At 48.7% G+C, this 17,079-nt stretch overlaps 1 protein-coding gene across 1 annotated transcript in view; it reads left to right on the forward strand.

The window, feature by feature from the left end:
* The first annotated feature begins 424 nt into the window (after positions 1-424).
* Positions 425-17,079, forward strand: part of LOC144767989 (guanylate-binding protein 3-like) — a 187,288-nt gene continuing 170,633 nt past the window's right edge. Inside the window, exon 1 of the mRNA XM_078651371.1 lies at positions 425-896. The gene's annotated coding sequence lies outside the window, so the exon portion shown is untranslated. The remainder of the gene's footprint in view (positions 897-17,079) is intronic.

Genomic DNA, 17,079 nt, shown 5'->3' on the forward strand with positions numbered 1-17,079 from the left:
AGGCCTGCAAGAGCCATAGATTGGGAAACTGGGGGTCATTTGGGGACAGCGCTAGAGCCCTTTGACCCTAGAAGTACTCAGAACAGGGAGAGCGCTTTGTTACCGGCGTTTCCCAGTTTCAAACCCTCGGGGCGCGGGCACCGATGACCATGAGGTGATTTGACGAGGATCACACATAATGAAGTGGGGGCGCCGTGATTACAATTCAGCTCTCCTTGTCCCATGTGAGAGTTTAGTGAGCTCTGGAGGGGGCAGGGCACATACGGGGGCCTGGAGGTGTGATTCTGCCACCTATGTCCCTGCAGGATGAAAGGCTGAGCTGACAGCGGGTCTGACCTTTTCTCCCGCTCGATGAGTCACACGGGGAAAGCACCCGGGGCCTTATTTATGAAGGACTTGCGCCGCCGGTGCGTCACTTTTTCCCATGTTAAAAGTGACGCACCGGCGGCGCAAGTCCTTCATAAATAAGGCCCCCGGTGCGGGCTGGAGATTCCCGGCTCTTGCCCCGTGGGAGGAGGGGGCAGGGACGGCAGCAGATTCCTCTGGGAGGGAGAGAGGCCTCTATACAGCGAGGCGCGCAGGGCGGCCCCACCCTTCCGTCCACTGCCCCTAGGGGGTATCGGCGTCCGCTGAACTAGCTGCTTTCACTTTCGATGGGTGTTGTCATTTCTCGGAAAAGAGGCCCGCGAAGAGAAACGAGGCAGACTTGGAGAGGTGTGGGGGTGGGGTGGGGTGGGGTGGGGTGGGGGGGGCGTTGTTGGGGCAGGTGAGTGGGTGAGAAAGGGACAGAGAGGCACAGTATAGACGAGGAGCAGAAGTTACATACAGAGGTGCCAAGACAAGTAGACCGACCCCGAAGGCTGAGACAGCAGGACGGCCCCTCCGCGAACGAGCCGGTGAGTGTCTACCCACAGCGCCGAGGCAGGGCTTTAAGATGGGCGGGTCCTGTCGGAACTCAGAACCAGCAGTAATTACAAACCGACGCCGAAACGGGTCCCTATATTCATGTCATTAACTGTACAGTCAAAACCAGACGTCCAGCAATGGCACTCAAAGGGATTCAGCCCCAGTACCCCCTCCCCCGTCGTGTGTGTCAGCCCGGGCTGGACAGCTTCCCGGGCACACACACTGGCAGTTGTTCAGCTGATCGCAGCCGCACACGAGTAATTCACATTCACGTGTTAACGAGGCGCTGTTTTTTTTTTCACAACTTCATCTCCACTCTGCCTATTGCTGGAAGAATTACACCCTCTCATCCCCCCCCCCTCTCATCCCCCCCTCCCCTCTACACACACACGAAATGTGGCTCTAGTGGCGCCTCTGCCCTCTGGTCAAACCCCACTGGTCCTCTAACAGCGATTGTAAACCCTCTAAGGGTATTCCATGCCAGTGATGCGGCCCCTGCTTATATTTATTTATTTTATTTATTTTAATTTATTTGCGTGTTTAAAGCGCACAGCTACCCCAATGGGGTGTCCCGGCGCTAATAGAACAGGCAATAGATGGACGCAGACAGGTGCTTAGGAACCAAAGAGGAAGGTTTTGAGAGATTTGCGAAACTCAAGCTCTGACCGGCTCAAGCGGAGGGACAACGGAAGCTTATTCCAACGCTGTGAGGCACAGGCTTCAAAAGTTTTACCTCCCATTCGGGATCTCTTGAATCTGGGACTCACAAGCAGAACTTGAGAGTTGGAACGAAGAGTTCTGGAATTACAGTAAGGACGTAGAGTGGACTTAAGGTGGACGGGTCCTTTACCCTTCGTGGTTCGACAGGCCAGTGTCAAAGCTTTGAACTCGATTCTTTTCGAGATGGGGAGCCAATGTAATTTTGCGGAGGTAAGGGGATATATGATGCCTGGGAGGAATGCCCTCCACCAGACGAGCCGCCGCATTTTGGACAGTCTGGAGCTTATGACACAGACCTGCTGTAAGGCCCAGGTATATAGCGTTGGCATAGTCCAGATGGGAGGTTATCAGGGCATGGACTATGGTTTTGCGATTATCACTGGGCAGGTAAGTTATCAGTTTTTTTATGGTTCTGATCTTTGAAAAGCAGGCTGCCACAACTGTTTGAACCTGGGAACCGAAGGAAAGCTGGTTGTCCCATCGGACCCCTAGATTCCTGATCGAATCATTAGGTGCAGGGGCCTCACTCAAATCTTCCGGCCACCAGAGATTGGATTCCAGAGGGGACGGCAGATTAAAAAACAAAACTTCCGTCTTTTCTGCACTAAGGGCTAGATGTAGGTAGGATTGATTTACCGATTCTTAATTACCGAATTTTACCGATTCGGTAATTAAGAATCGGTAAATCTGAGGGGTGGGTATATAGGTATTCCAGATGTGCTGGAATACCGAATCGGAGAAATTCGGTATTTACCGATTCGGTAAATACCGATCGGTAATGCCCATTCATTCCTATGGGCTTTGAAGCATTACCGCATTACCGAATCGGTAAATACCGAATTTCACAAGGGTGCAGGGGGTGTCACTTTGACACCCTCTGGCCCCTCCCAAAGAGGCTCGGGTGCCATGTGGCAGGCATACATGCCCTAAGGGCAGGTCTGCCTGTCATATGGCATAGGTTTGCATGCACACATGTGCATGCACACCGGAATCGGTATTTTACCATCAAATTGGATTTGATGGTAAAATACCGATTCGGTAAGGCTTTTGGGACTCTGAAGAGTCCCAACTACATATCAGATTTAATGAATCGGTAAAAATACCGATTCGGTATTTTACAGAGTCGGTAAATTTCAATAATGGGGAAAGAAGCATATATAACCGCAATTTTCTCCTCAAAAAACTCCGAAAGATGATTACAGAGAGACTGAGAGGCAGGCTGGCGCCGATTCAGCGCACGTGGGTCCGTAAAGGATCTAACAATATTAAAAATCTCTCTTGGACCATTGCTGGCTTTATCAATTCTACTGGCAAGGTAGGCTCTTTTATGTTTAATGATTAATTTACGATATTCTTTAAGAGCTATCCTATACTCAGCCTTACATTCAGGGGAATACTTTTGTCTCCAGGCCCGTTCCAAGGCTTTACAAAAGGCTTTTTTCCGTCGAAGGTCATCCGTATACCAGGGGGCTGCCGGTGCAGACCTGAAGGTTTTAATAGGTCTTAGGGGGGCCAAGGAATCAATAGCCTGGCTTATCCAGGCATCCAGATTACCAATGCAAGAATCCAAATCTGTATCAAAGATAGGCTGAGAAACTTTTAAATAATCATGAAGGGATTCCGGGGTCATTTTGCTCCAATTTCTCCCTGATTCCTTCGGGATCAAGAAAGGTCTATCAGAGAGTGTCATGCCAATCAAAAAAGGGATAAGATGGTGATCTGACCAGATCATCGGTATGGAATTCTCCACCTGAATATCCGCCAGATTAGAGCAGAGCTGGGCTTACATAGAGCCAGCCGAGAGCCCCAACTTCAGACCAAGGCCCTTCCCAAACAGACAGAGTTGATATGAGCAGGCTTGTTGGCTAAACCCCCACGTATTCCACCATCTATAGCATTTACACAAACAGCGATGTTGTGTATGCAAAACGCCCCCCCCCAGCAGTTTCGGGGGCCAATGTTGAGTGCAGACCCTCTTCAGTGTTATCAGTTGATAGAATCCAAGTCAGTGGTGCAGATTTTTCTGGGGGTAATGCAGATTTGGCAATTACCTGCAAATTTGAAAGATTTAGCAAATTTTCAACAGGTGTTTGAACTTTTAGAAGTAACCCTCAGATTCTGTAATTTTAGACATATTCGAATCCAGCAGAAAGATCAGGAATGACTGGGGCCAAGGGAGGGCGGCGATGGTGGTAGCACCAGCCCACATAGGCTAGCAACACTGTTATTACAGCCTGAGGTACTGCTTTATTGCAACAGCAGCCAAGGCTGAGATTAGGGTTGGGCTGGGCTGAGCATCCTTTTCGTAGTTCTTGGCTAGGAAATTGCAATACCCAATTTACTCACCCACCAGTGCAGGCTGTCTCCTATCCCTGTGACTGATTGTCAAAAGCAAGTGTGTCAACACCTCATGGTTTTGCTTTCATTGAAATAGTCACCCTTACGAGTTGCTCACACCTTCGTGACAGATCAAAGTGCTTTTACCCTCGTGCAGCCTTAAACCCCCCTCTTTCCAGAGATCAAGACACAAGAAATGTCTGTGCTGAAGTCCACCATCCTGGCTCCTGAGCGCTCATCTCTCTTAAGACATGTCCCCTTCGAGAATCTGCTGGCCGGCCTTAGCGGGGGCTTGGTGTCCAAACTGGTACTGCACCCCTTGGACCTCGTCAAGATCCGCTTTGCAGGTAACATCTTTTACCTATCCCTTTTTCACCATTATCAATCCTCTGGTTTATTTTATGTGACGTCCCTGGTTGAGTACCCATGCCCACCATAAATTTAAGACGGGATATGCCTCCACGGTGCCCTGTAAGTGGTTAAAGTTGTGATGTTTGTGGCCCAACAATAGTAACCGGGGAAAAGGGATAAGGAGGATAAAAAGAATTGTCAGTGAAAGCCATAGATGCAGCATATTTTCCATATAACCTATATGGGAATTGTTTTGGTGTTGCTCGAGTGACCACGCAGCTTTCGAATAACAAGCAGGGGGGAGGAGAAGGCAGCTGCATCTGAGGAGACAGAACAAATGGCAGTATCAGGGGAGCACGAGAGAGTAGGGGGAGGAGAGCAAGAGAGACAATCAGTGTGGGCGCTAGCGAGTTTCTGAGCTGAAACAAGTGGGAGGGGTGGGGGGAATGTGGCCGAGTCCAGTGATCGTGCAGCGTTTACCTTGCGGGATTGAGCATGAAAATGGCTAACAGATGGCGCCGCTCGCTCCCGCAAGGGAATCGCCAAACGTGCACGCATTGCCATTGAAAGCAATACACAGAGTGCACGTTTTTGGGCTGAAAAGCGAATCGATTGCAAGAATACATTTCACAATATTTTTTAGAAAGAGAAGGATTACAAGTTTTTCCCAGACTCGTACGATGATGAGCCAAGGTCGGGAAACGAACCTGGGCCCCCAAGTCGGCAGCTCTAGCCACCAAACCACCATACCTCCCTACCAAAGAAGGCCCTATTTGTTCATGTACAACTCTTTAGTCAGAATCCCACATCTGTTGAAAGCGCCAGCTAACCTACTGCAACAAGTTCTAAGAAGAGGTGTATGGTCTGTCCCAGCTCGGTGCTGCCCTGCTGTGGGATGTGGCTGGAGTGCAGGATAGCTGGTTTGTTACAAGGGGTTGTCTGGCCGTCAGTTAGTTATATATGCAAAGGATTTCACGTGTGACACATGGACTTGCATATTCACTTTATGCAGCGTCAATTGCACCGCATGAAGGCCTGCCATGGAGGATGTATGACATTACAACGCCTGCTTTTACCACGCATGCCTTTGCAACGCAGTTTTTACAATGCATGCATTTACAACGCATAGTGCTTAGGGGTGCTGGATAGTGAATAGTTTAATTTACTATTCCAACTCCAGTCCCCGTGGATAGTAGGGAAGGTGTTGGATAGTAAATTAAATCTATTCCCTATCCTAGAGCGCCCGCCCAGCGCTATGCGTTGTAATGACATGCATTGTAATAGTTGCGTCGTAAAGGCACTGCGTGGTAAAAGTTGCGTTGTAAAGGATGTTTTGGAGGATGAATAGATTGTAAGGTTTCTCGAAAGAATAATGTGCCAGTTTTACATCACTTACTATCTGTTAAGATTGTTTTATATTTAATATATCAGCTATCAAAGTCATTTAACATCATGCCATGTGTCTGCTAGCCATTTATTTCCAATTTAATGTACATGTGTTATGAATCACTATATGACGAGGGATCTGTTCACCTCCACAACATGTGTAGAAGGTCCTCGTGAGGCACATCATGGCAGCCACTTTTTTTTTTACTCCTGTAGCACATGATGGGTCAGATTCACACAAATGTTGGGCGCCTAAGTACAACTTCCTTGCACAACCATGCAGTCAAATAGCCTGATTCTTAGTACACAGTTGAAAATACGCTGTGATAGTTTTACACCTACATCTGATATTTCAGCTTTTTAGGAAATCATGGTGAATTCCAGAAGTACTCTTGGAAAGCTGTTTCAAGGAGTAGAATTATTTAGTGAATTTCAAGTTATTCACATGTGAAAGCGTTTTTGCATGTGCGAATGTACATTGTGTTCAATTATGCATGCACACATTTCTTGCAAAAAGACTTTAAAAAAAATATATGTTCTCCATAGAGAAATAGTTTTGCCCATAGAGAATCTCCTTCTATATCCCTACCAATTTGGAGGGTGTTTCTTCCACATTCCCACTCGGATTTACTCCTGCCGTAACTAGCGATCCGACTGTGCACAGGGTTGAAAGACCCCAACCATGCAAGTTTGCCGATGGTTGAAAACATCCCAGTGCATGCGTGGGCTAGAATGCCCACTAACAGCCCCTGGAAGTAGAAAAACTCGCACATACATATATGTGTGAGTAAATCTTATCCTAAATGTACCTCCACATTTTGTGAGCCCAAAGAGGGAATTTAGGGCTAGATGTAGGTAAATAGGATTTACAGATTCTAAAATACTGAATTTTACCGATTCGGTATTTTAGAATCGGTAAATGCTATGTAGGTAATTATTCGGTAAAAATTACCGAATCGTTAAGATTCGTATTACCGATTCGGTAAAATAGGGAAAGAGTCAAGGGTGGCACGGTGTCACTTTGACACCCTGTTGCACCCCTGAATAGTGCTTGTGTGCACATGTGGCACACATACATGCCCTAAGGGCATGTATGTCTGTCACATGGCACAGGTGTAAATGCACAGATTTGCATTTACAGAGGTATTCGTTATTTACCACCAACTAATAGTTGGTGGTAAATAACGAATCCTTAAAGCACAGAAGCATTCTTTAAAGTGCTTCCTACATGTCATTTACAGATTCGGTAAATACCGAATCGGTAAATACTGATTTGTTATTTACCGAATCGGTAAATACTGATTTGTTATTTACCGAATCGGTAAATTTACCACCTACATCACAAAAGGCTATTACCGGTCGGTAACGGCCGATTTCGGCCGTTACCGACCGGTAATAGCCTTCCTACATCTGGCCCTTAGACATCTAAAACTGGCCATTTGGTACTTCAAATAAGATGTGCAAATGGGTTTGAAAACGTAGTCCAGAGATTGTAAATGTTTTATGTCAAATTACAGAATCCAAGTCTGTCGATCTTTATGTCAGGTGATAGAATTTAAAATCTTTGGAAACCTGCCAATTTAGGATAGGAAACATGGGTATATTTCAGGAGGTGGACAGAGATTGTCATTGGAAAGGTGTGAATGGTCACAAAGTTGTACCTATGCATTTGCACAACGCTACCCAGTCGTTTTTCACACCCAGCTGGTACACCTCCTCCTAGTGCAAACAAGCATTGGCATAGCCAATAGGTCTCGCCTTTGAGACCTTAGAAGTATTTAATTATGCAGCACAATATCCTTGGTGCAACATCAACTGTTGCATGGCTAAACACTTATAATGTCCCAAAGGTGAGATCTATTGGCTATGCCAATGCTTGTTGTTTGTGTGTGGAGTTTTATATAGCTGAACTAGACACGAAGGTATCGGAGCGCTTTACACGAGCAAAGGTTACATTACACAAGGACAGGCAGGCAACTAGAGCCAAATTTCGGGGGGGGGGCCTGAAAAATATTTGGGGCGGGGGGCTAATTCTTCCAACCATAGACAGAGTGACTGTAAGAAGGGATGAAAACACAACAAAAGCCTCATTTACAAGTAAAAAAGACCTGTTAAGGACTCGGGTGCGGCTGCAATTAGATGCTCGCCAGCCTGCAAAGCTGTGTCAGCCCGGGCTGATAGACGCAACGGGGGGGGGGGGGGAACCTGAAGCCCTGGGAGCCCAATGGGTGTTGCGCGCATTCACAAGGACACATTCATTTTTTTTAGACACAAAGATTATCTGATTTGCCTAGAATCACAGAATGTTGAGTGTCCCTGCCGAGACTGAACTCAGTTCTCCAGCTCCGAGGTCGACCGCTCTAGCCATTATGCCACATTCTCTCCCCTTTGAAAGATGCAAAAGTCAAATCGGGGTGCAGTGAGTGCCTCTTCAGAGCCATGGCCTCCCGGTGGCGCTGGTGTGGCTGCAAGAATGACAGCTATGCCCCCTGCTCCTCAGTACTTCACCCCACGGACCCACGTGTCATTTCCTGTTTATGTCCCGCCCCTTTGTCTCATCTCTTCAGCAGTATCACCCCACCTGCCACTCACTCCTTAGGTCTTTCCACATTTCCACCTTCTCTCCATTCTTCATCCTACTCCATTCTGTGCGGTACGTCCCGCTTTGAGCCGGTGCTTTAAATGGGCAGGTGCTCTCCGGTACTGAGTACCTGCACTTCTGTATTCTGAAAGGGAGAGTACCTGCACTTTTCAGCAGCAAACGTACTTTGAATAGTGAGTACCTTCACTGCTACTGCTTTCACTCTCTCCCCATCAATAGTCCACCAGCCCCAGTCCCTCTTCTCTTTCCCTTCCTATTGCCACATGCCTACATTATTCCTTTGTGTGCCTCCACTCACTTCCTCTTTATGAGGCCGCTCTTGGGACATTTCAAGAGGCTACAATGTGGCTGGTACTGGGGAAGGATGTAAGGAGGCAGGTACTGGGGGTGGTACTGGAAAGGATATAAAGAGCAGGTGATATCTGGTACTTGGGAGAATATAAGGAAGCTGGTACCGGCTGGTACTGGGAGAGGACACGAAGAGGATGGCAATGGGTTGGTACTGAGAGAGGGTATAAGGAGCAGGTGATATCAGGTACAGGGAGAGGATGTAGGGAGCAGGTGATATCAGGTACTGGGAGAGGATGTAAGGAGCAGGTGATATCAGGTAATGGGAGAGGATGTAAGGAGCAGGTGATATCAGGTACTGGGAGAGGATGTAAGGAGCAGGTGATATCGGGTACTGGCAGAGGATGTAAGGAGCAGGTGATATCAGGTAATGGGAGAGGATGTAAGGAGCAGGTGATATCAGGTAATGGCAGAGGATGTAAGGAGCAGGTGATATCAGGTACTGTGAGAGGATGTAAGGAGCAAGTGATATCAGGTAATAGGGGAGGATGTAAGGAGCAGGTGATATCAGGTACTGTGAGAGGATGTAAGGAGCAAGTGATATCAGGTAATAGGGGAGGATGTAAGGAGCAGGTGATATCAGGTACTGGCAGAGGATGTAAGGAGCAGGTGATATCAGGTACTGGGAGAGGATGTAAGGAGCAGGTAATATCAGGTACAGGGAGAGGATGTAAGGAGCAGGTGATATCAGGTACTGGGAGAGGATGTACGGAGCAGGTGATATCAGGTACTGGGAGAGGATGTAGGGAGCAGGTGATATCAGGTACTGGGAGAGGATGTAAGGAGCAAGTGATATCAGGTACTGGGAGAGGATGTAAGGAGCAAGTGATATCAGGTAATGGGAGAGGATGTAAGGAGCAGGTGATATCCGGTACTGGGAGAGGATGTAAGGAGCAGGTGATATCAGGTACTGGGAGAGGATGTAAGGAGCAGGTGATATCCGGTACTGGGAGAGGATGTAAGGAGCAGGTGATATCAGGTACTGGGAGAGGATGTAAGGAGCAGGTGATATCAGGTACTGGGAGAGGATGTAAAGAGCAGGTGATATCAGGTAATGGGAGAGGATGCAAGGAGCAGGTGATATCAGGTAATGGGAGAGGATGCAAGGAGCAGGTGATCATCGGTACTGGGAGAGGATGTAAGGAGCAGGTGATATCAGGTACTGGGAGAGGATGTAAGGAGCAGGCGATATCAGGTACTGGGAGAGGATGTAAAGAGCAGGTGATATCAGGTAATGGGAGAGGATGCAAGGAGCAGGTGATATCAGGTACTGGGAGAGGATGTAAGGAGCAGGCGATATCAGGTACTGGGAGAGGATGTAAAGAGCAGGTGATATCAGGTAATGGGAGAGGATGTAAGGAGCAGGTGATATCAGGTACTGGGAGAGGATGTAAGGAGCAGGTGATATCAGGTAGTGGGAGAGGATGTAAAGAGCAGGTGATATCAGGTAATGGGAGAGGATGCAAGGAGCAGGTGATATCAGGTACTGGGAGAGGATGTAAGGAGCAGGTGAAATCGGGTACTGGGGGAGGATGTAAGGAGCAGGTGATATCCGGTACTGGGAGAAGATGTAAGAAGCAGGTGATATCAGGTACTGGGAGAGGATGTAAGGAGCAGGTGATCATCGGTACTGGGAGAGGATGTAAGGAGCAGGTGATATCAGGTAATGGGAGAGGATGCAAGGAGCAGGTGATATCAGGTACTGGGAGAGGATGTAAGGAGCAGGTGATATCAGGTACTGGAGGAGGATGTAAGGAGCAGGTGATATCAGGTACTGGGAGAGGATGGAAGGAGCAGGTGATATCAGGTACTGGGAGAGGATGTAAGGAGCAGGTGATGTCAGGTACTGGGAGATGATGTAAGGAGCAGGTGATATCAGGTACTGGGAGATGATGTAAGGAGCAGGTGATATCAGGTAATGGGAGAGGATGTAAGGAGCAGGTGATGTCAGGTACTGGGAGATGATGTAAGGAGCAGGTGATATCAGGTACTGGCAGAGGATGTAAGGAGCAGGTGATGTCAGGTACTGGGAGATGATGTAAGGAGCAGGTGATATCAGGTACTAGGCGAGGATGTAAGGAGCAGGTGATATCAGGTACCGGGAGAGGATGCAAGGAGTAGGTAATATCAGGTACTGGGAGAGGATGTAAGGAGCAGGTGATGTCAGGTACTGGGAGATGATGTAAGGAGCAGGTGATATCAGGTACTGGAGGAGGATGTAAGGAGCAGGTCATATAAGGTACTGGGATAGGATGCAAGGAGCAGGTAATATCAGGTACTGGGAGAGGATGTAAGGAGCAGGTGATATAAGGTACCGGGAGAGGATGCAAGGAGCAGGTAATATCAGGTACTGGGAGAGGATGTAAGGAGCAGGTGAGGTGATATCAGGTACTGGGGGAGGATGTAAGGAGCAGGTGATATCCGGTACTGGGAGAGGATGTAAGGAGCAGGTGATATCAGGTACTAGGAGAGGATGTAAGGAGCAGGTGATATAAGGTACCGGGAGAGGATGCAAGGAGCAGGTAATATCAGGTACTGGGAGAGGATGTAAGGAGCAGGTGATATCCGGTACTGGGAGAAGATGTAAGGAGCAGGTGATATAAGGTACCGGGAGAGGATGCAAGGAGCAGGTAATATCAGGTACTGGGAGAGGATGTAAGGAGCAGGTGAGGTGATATCAGGTACTGGGGGAGGATGTAAGGAGCAGGTGATATCCGGTACTGGGAGAGGATGTAAGGAGCAGGTGATATCAGGTACTAGGAGAGGATGTAAGGAGCAGGTGATATAAGGTACCGGGAGAGGATGCAAGGAGCAGGTAATATCAGGTACTGGGAGAGGATGTAAGGAGCAGGTGATATCCGGTACTGGGAGAAGATGTAAGGAGCAGGTGATATCAGGTAATGGGGGAGGATGTAAGGAGCAGGTGATATAAGGTACTGGGAGAGGATGTAAGGAGCAGGTGATATCCGGTACTGGGAGAGGATGTAAGGAGCAGGTGATATCAGGTACTGGGAGAGGATGTAAGGAGCAGGTGATATCAGGTACTGGGAGAGGATGTACGGAGCAGGTGATATCAGGTACCGGGAGAGGATGTAAGGAGCAGGTGATATCAGGTACTGGGAGAGGATGTAAGGAGCAGGTGATATCAGGTACCGGGAGAGGATCTAAGGCGCAGGTGATATCAGGTACCGGGAGAGGATGTAAGGAGCAGGTGATATCAGGTACTGGGAGAGGATGTAGGGAGCAGGTGATATCAGGTACTGGCAGAGGATCTAAGGAGCAGGTGATATCAGGTACCGGGAGAGGATGTAAGGAGCCGGTTATATCAGGTACTGGGAGAGGATGTAGGGAGCAGGTGATATCAGGTACTGGCAGAGGATATAAGGAGCAGGTGATATCAGGTGCTGGGGGAGGATGTAAGGAGCAGGAGATATCAGGTACTGGGAGAGGATGTAAGGAGCAGGTGATATCAGGTACTGGGAGAGGATGTAAGGAGCAGGTGATATCAGGTGCTGGGGGAGGATGTAAGGAGCAGGTGATATCCGGTACTGGGAGAAGATGTAAGGAGCAGGTGATATCAGGTACTGGGAGAGGATGTAAGGAGCAGGTGATCATCGGTACTGGGAGAGGATGTAAGGAGCAGGTGATATCAGGTAATGGGAGAGGATGCAAGGAGCAGGTGATATCAGGTACTGGGAGAGGATGTAAGGAGCAGGTGATATCAGGTACTGGAGGAGGATGTAAGGAGCAGGTGATATCAGGTACTGGGAGAGGATGGAAGGAGCAGGTGATATCAGGTACTGGGAGAGGATGTAAGGAGCAGGTGATGTCAGGTACTGGGAGATGATGTAAGGAGCAGGTGATATCAGGTACTGGGAGATGATGTAAGGAGCAGGTGATATCAGGTAATGGGAGAGGATGTAAGGAGCAGGTGATGTCAGGTACTGGGAGATGATGTAAGGAGCAGGTGATATCAGGTACTGGCAGAGGATGTAAGGAGCAGGTGATGTCAGGTACTGGGAGATGATGTAAGGAGCAGGTGATATCAGGTACTAGGCGAGGATGTAAGGAGCAGGTGATATCAGGTACCGGGAGAGGATGCAAGGAGCAGGTAATATCAGGTACTGGGAGAGGATGTAAGGAGCAGGTGATGTCAGGTACTGGGAGATGATGTAAGGAGCAGGTGATATCAGGTACTGGAGGAGGATGTAAGGAGCAGGTCATATAAGGTACTGGGATAGGATGCAAGGAGCAGGTAATATCAGGTACTGGGAGAGGATGTAAGGAGCAGGTGATATAAGGTACCGGGAGAGGATGCAAGGAGCAGGTAATATCAGGTACTGGGAGAGGATGTAAGGAGCAGGTGAGGTGATATCAGGTACTGGGGGAGGATGTAAGGAGCAGGTGATATCCGGTACTGGGAGAGGATGTAAGGAGCAGGTGATATCAGGTACTAGGAGAGGATGTAAGGAGCAGGTGATATAAGGTACCGGGAGAGGATGCAAGGAGCAGGTAATATCAGGTACTGGGAGAGGATGTAAGGAGCAGGTGATATCCGGTACTGGGAGAAGATGTAAGGAGCAGGTGATATAAGGTACCGGGAGAGGATGCAAGGAGCAGGTAATATCAGGTACTGGGAGAGGATGTAAGGAGCAGGTGATATCCGGTACTGGGAGAAGATGTAAGGAGCAGGTGATATCAGGTAATGGGGGAGGATGTAAGGAGCAGGTGATATAAGGTACTGGGAGAGGATGTAAGGAGCAGGTGATATCCGGTACTGGGAGAGGATGTAAGGAGCAGGTGATATCAGGTACTGGGAGAGGATGTAAGGAGCAGGTGATATCAGGTACTGGGAGAGGATGTACGGAGCAGGTGATATCAGGTACCGGGAGAGGATGTAAGGAGCAGGTGATATCAGGTACTGGGAGAGGATGTAAGGAGCAGGTGATATCAGGTACCGGGAGAGGATCTAAGGCGCAGGTGATATCAGGTACCGGGAGAGGATGTAAGGAGCAGGTGATATCAGGTACTGGGAGAGGATGTAGGGAGCAGGTGATATCAGGTACTGGCAGAGGATCTAAGGAGCAGGTGATATCAGGTACCGGGAGAGGATGTAAGGAGCCGGTTATATCAGGTACTGGGAGAGGATGTAGGGAGCAGGTGATATCAGGTACTGGCAGAGGATATAAGGAGCAGGTGATATCAGGTGCTGGGGGAGGATGTAAGGAGCAGGTGATATCGGGTACTGGGAGAGGATGGAAGGAGCAGGTGATATCAGGTACTGGGAGAGGATGGAAGGAGCAGGTGATATCAGGTACTGGGAGAGGATGTAAGGAGCAGGTAATATCAGGTACTGGGAGAGGATGCAAGGAGCAGGTGATATCAGGTAATGGGAGAGGATGTAAGGAGCAGGTGATATCAGGTACTGGGAGAGGATGTAAGGAGCAGGTGATCATCGGTACTGGGAGAGGATGTAAGGAGCAGGTGATATCAGGTAATGGGAGAGGATGCAAGGAGCAGGTGATATCAGGTAATGGGAGAGGATGTAAGGAGCAGGTGATATCAGGTACTGGGAGAGGATGTAAGGAGCAGGTGATATCAGGTACTGGAGGAGGATGTAAGGAGCAGGTGATATCAGGTACTGGGAGAGGATGGAAGGAGCAGGTGATATCAGGTACTGGCAGAGGATGTAAGGAGCAGGTGATATCAGGTACTGGGAGAGGATGGAAGGAGCAGGTGATATCAGGTACTGGGAGAGGATGTAAGGAGCAGGTGATGTCAGGTACTGGGAGATGATGTAAGGAGCAGGTGATATCAGGTACTGGGAGATGATGTAAGGAGCAGGTGATATCAGGTAATGGGAGAGGATGTAAGGAGCAGGTGATGTCAGGTACTGGGAGATGATGTAAGGAGCAGGTGATATCAGGTACTGGCAGAGGATGTAAGGAGCAGGTGATATCAGGTAATGGGAGAGGATGTAAGGAGCAGGTGATATCAGGTACCGGGAGAGGATGCAAGGAGCAGGTAATATCAGGTACTGGGAGAGGATGTAAGGAGCAGGTGATGTCAGGTACTGGGAGATGATGTAAGGAGCAGGTGATATCAGGCACTGGAGGAGGATGTAAGGAGCAGGTCATATAAGGTACTGGGATAGGATGCAAGGAGCAGGTAATATCAGGTACTGGGAGAGGATGTAAGGAGCAGGTGATATCCGGTACTAGGAGAGGATGTAAGGAGCAGGTGATATAAGGTACCGGGAGAGGATGCAAGGAGCAGGTAATATCAGGTACTGGGAGAGGATGTAAGGAGCAGGTGAGGTGATATCAGGTACTGGGGGAGGATGTAAGGAGCAGGTGATATCAGGTAATGGGAGAGGATGTAAGGAGCAGGTGATATCCGGTACTGGGAGAAGATGTAAGGAGCGGGTGATATCAGGTACTGGGAGAGGATGTAAGGAGCAGGTGATATCAGGTACTAGGAGAGGATGTAAGGAGCAGGTGATATAAGGTACCGGGAGAGGATGCAAGGAGCAGGTAATATCAGGTACTGGGAGAAGATGTAAGGAGCAGGTGATATCAGGTAATGGGGGAGGATGTAAGGAGCAGGTGATATAAGGTACTGGGAGAGGATGTAAGGAGCAGGTGATATCAGGTACTGGGAGAGGATGTAAGGAGCAGGTGATATCAGGTACCGGGAGAGGATCTAAGGAGCAGGTGATATCAGGTACCGGGAGAGGATGTAAGGAGCAGGTGATATCAGGTACTGGGAGAGGATGTAAGGAGCCGGTTATATCAGGTACTGGGAGAGGATGTAGGGAGCAGGTGATATCAGGTACTGGCAGAGGATATAAGGAGCAGGTGATATCAGGTGCTGGGGGAGGATGTAAGGAGCAGGTGATATCAGGTACTGGGGGAGGATCTAAGGAGCAGGTGATATCAGGTACTGTGAGAGGATGTAAGGAGCAGGTGATATCAGGTACTGGGAGAGGATGTAAGGAGCAGGTGATATCAGGTACTGGGGGAGGATCTAAGGAGCAGGTGATATCAGGTACCGGGAGAGGATGTAAGGAGCAGGTGATATCAGGTACTGGGGGAGGATCTAAGGAGCAGGTGATATCAGGTACTGGCAGAGGATATAAGGAGCAGGTGATATCAGGTGCTGGGGGAGGATCTAAGGAGCAGGTGATATCAGGTACCGGGAGAGGATGCAAGAAACAGGTGATGTCAGGTACTGGGAGAGGATGTAAGGAGCAGGTGATATCAGGTACTGGGAGAGGATGTAAGGAGCAGGTGATATCAGGTACTGGGAGAGGATGTAAGGAGCAGGTGATATCAGGTACTGGGAGAGGATGTAAAGAGCAGGTGATATCAGGTGCTGGGGGAGGATGTAAGGAGCAGGTGATATCAGGTACTGTGAGAGGATGTAAGGAGCAGGTGATATCAGGTACTGGGAGAGGATGTAAGGAGCAGGTGATATCAGGTACTGGGGGAGGATCTAAGGAGCAGGTGATATCAGGTACCGGGAGAGGATGTAAGGAGCAGGTGATATCAGGTACTGGAGGAGGATGTAAGGAGCAGGTGATATCAGGTACTGTGAGAGGTTGTAAGGAGCAGGTGATATAAGGTACTGGGAGAGGATGTAAGGAGCAGGTGATATAAGGTACTGGGAGAGGATGTAAGGAGCAGGTGATATCAGGTACTGAGAGAGGATATAAAGAGCAAGTGATATTAGGTACTTGGAGAGGATGTAAGGAGCAGGTGATATCAGGTACTGGGAGAGGATGTAAGGAGCAGGTGATATCAGGTACTGGGAGAGGATGTAAGGAGCAGGTGATATCAGGTAATGGGAGAGGATGTAAGGAGCAGGTGATATCAGGTACTGTGAGAGGATGTAAGGAGCAGGTGATATCAGGTACTGAGAGAGGATATAAAGAGCAAGTGATATTAGGTACTTGGAGAGGATGTAAGGAGCAGGTGATATCAGGTAATGGGAGAGGATGTAAGGAGCAGGTGATATCAGGTACTGGGAGAGGATGTAAGGAGCAGGTGATATAAGGTACTGGGATAGGATGTAAGGAGCAGGTGATATCAGGTAATGGGAGAGGATGTAAGGAGCAGGTGATATCAGGTACTGGGGGAGGATCTAAGGAGCAGGTGATATCAGGTACTGAGAGAGGATGTAAGGAGCAGGTCATATAAGGTACTGGGAGAGGATGTAAGGAGCAGGTGATATCAGGTAATGGGAGAGGATGTAAGGAGTAGGTGATCATCGGTACTGGGAGAGGATGTAAGGAGCAGGTGATATAAGGTACTGGGATAGGATGTAAGGAGCAGGTGATATCCGGTAATGGGAGAGGATGTAAGGAGCAGGTGATGTCAGGTACTGGGAGAGGATGTAAGGAGCAGGTGATATCAGGTACTGGCAGAGGA

The sequence above is a fragment of the Lissotriton helveticus genome, chromosome 7, assembly GCF_964261635.1.
Source record: "Lissotriton helveticus chromosome 7, aLisHel1.1, whole genome shotgun sequence".
Taxonomy (NCBI): domain Eukaryota; kingdom Metazoa; phylum Chordata; class Amphibia; order Caudata; family Salamandridae; genus Lissotriton; species Lissotriton helveticus.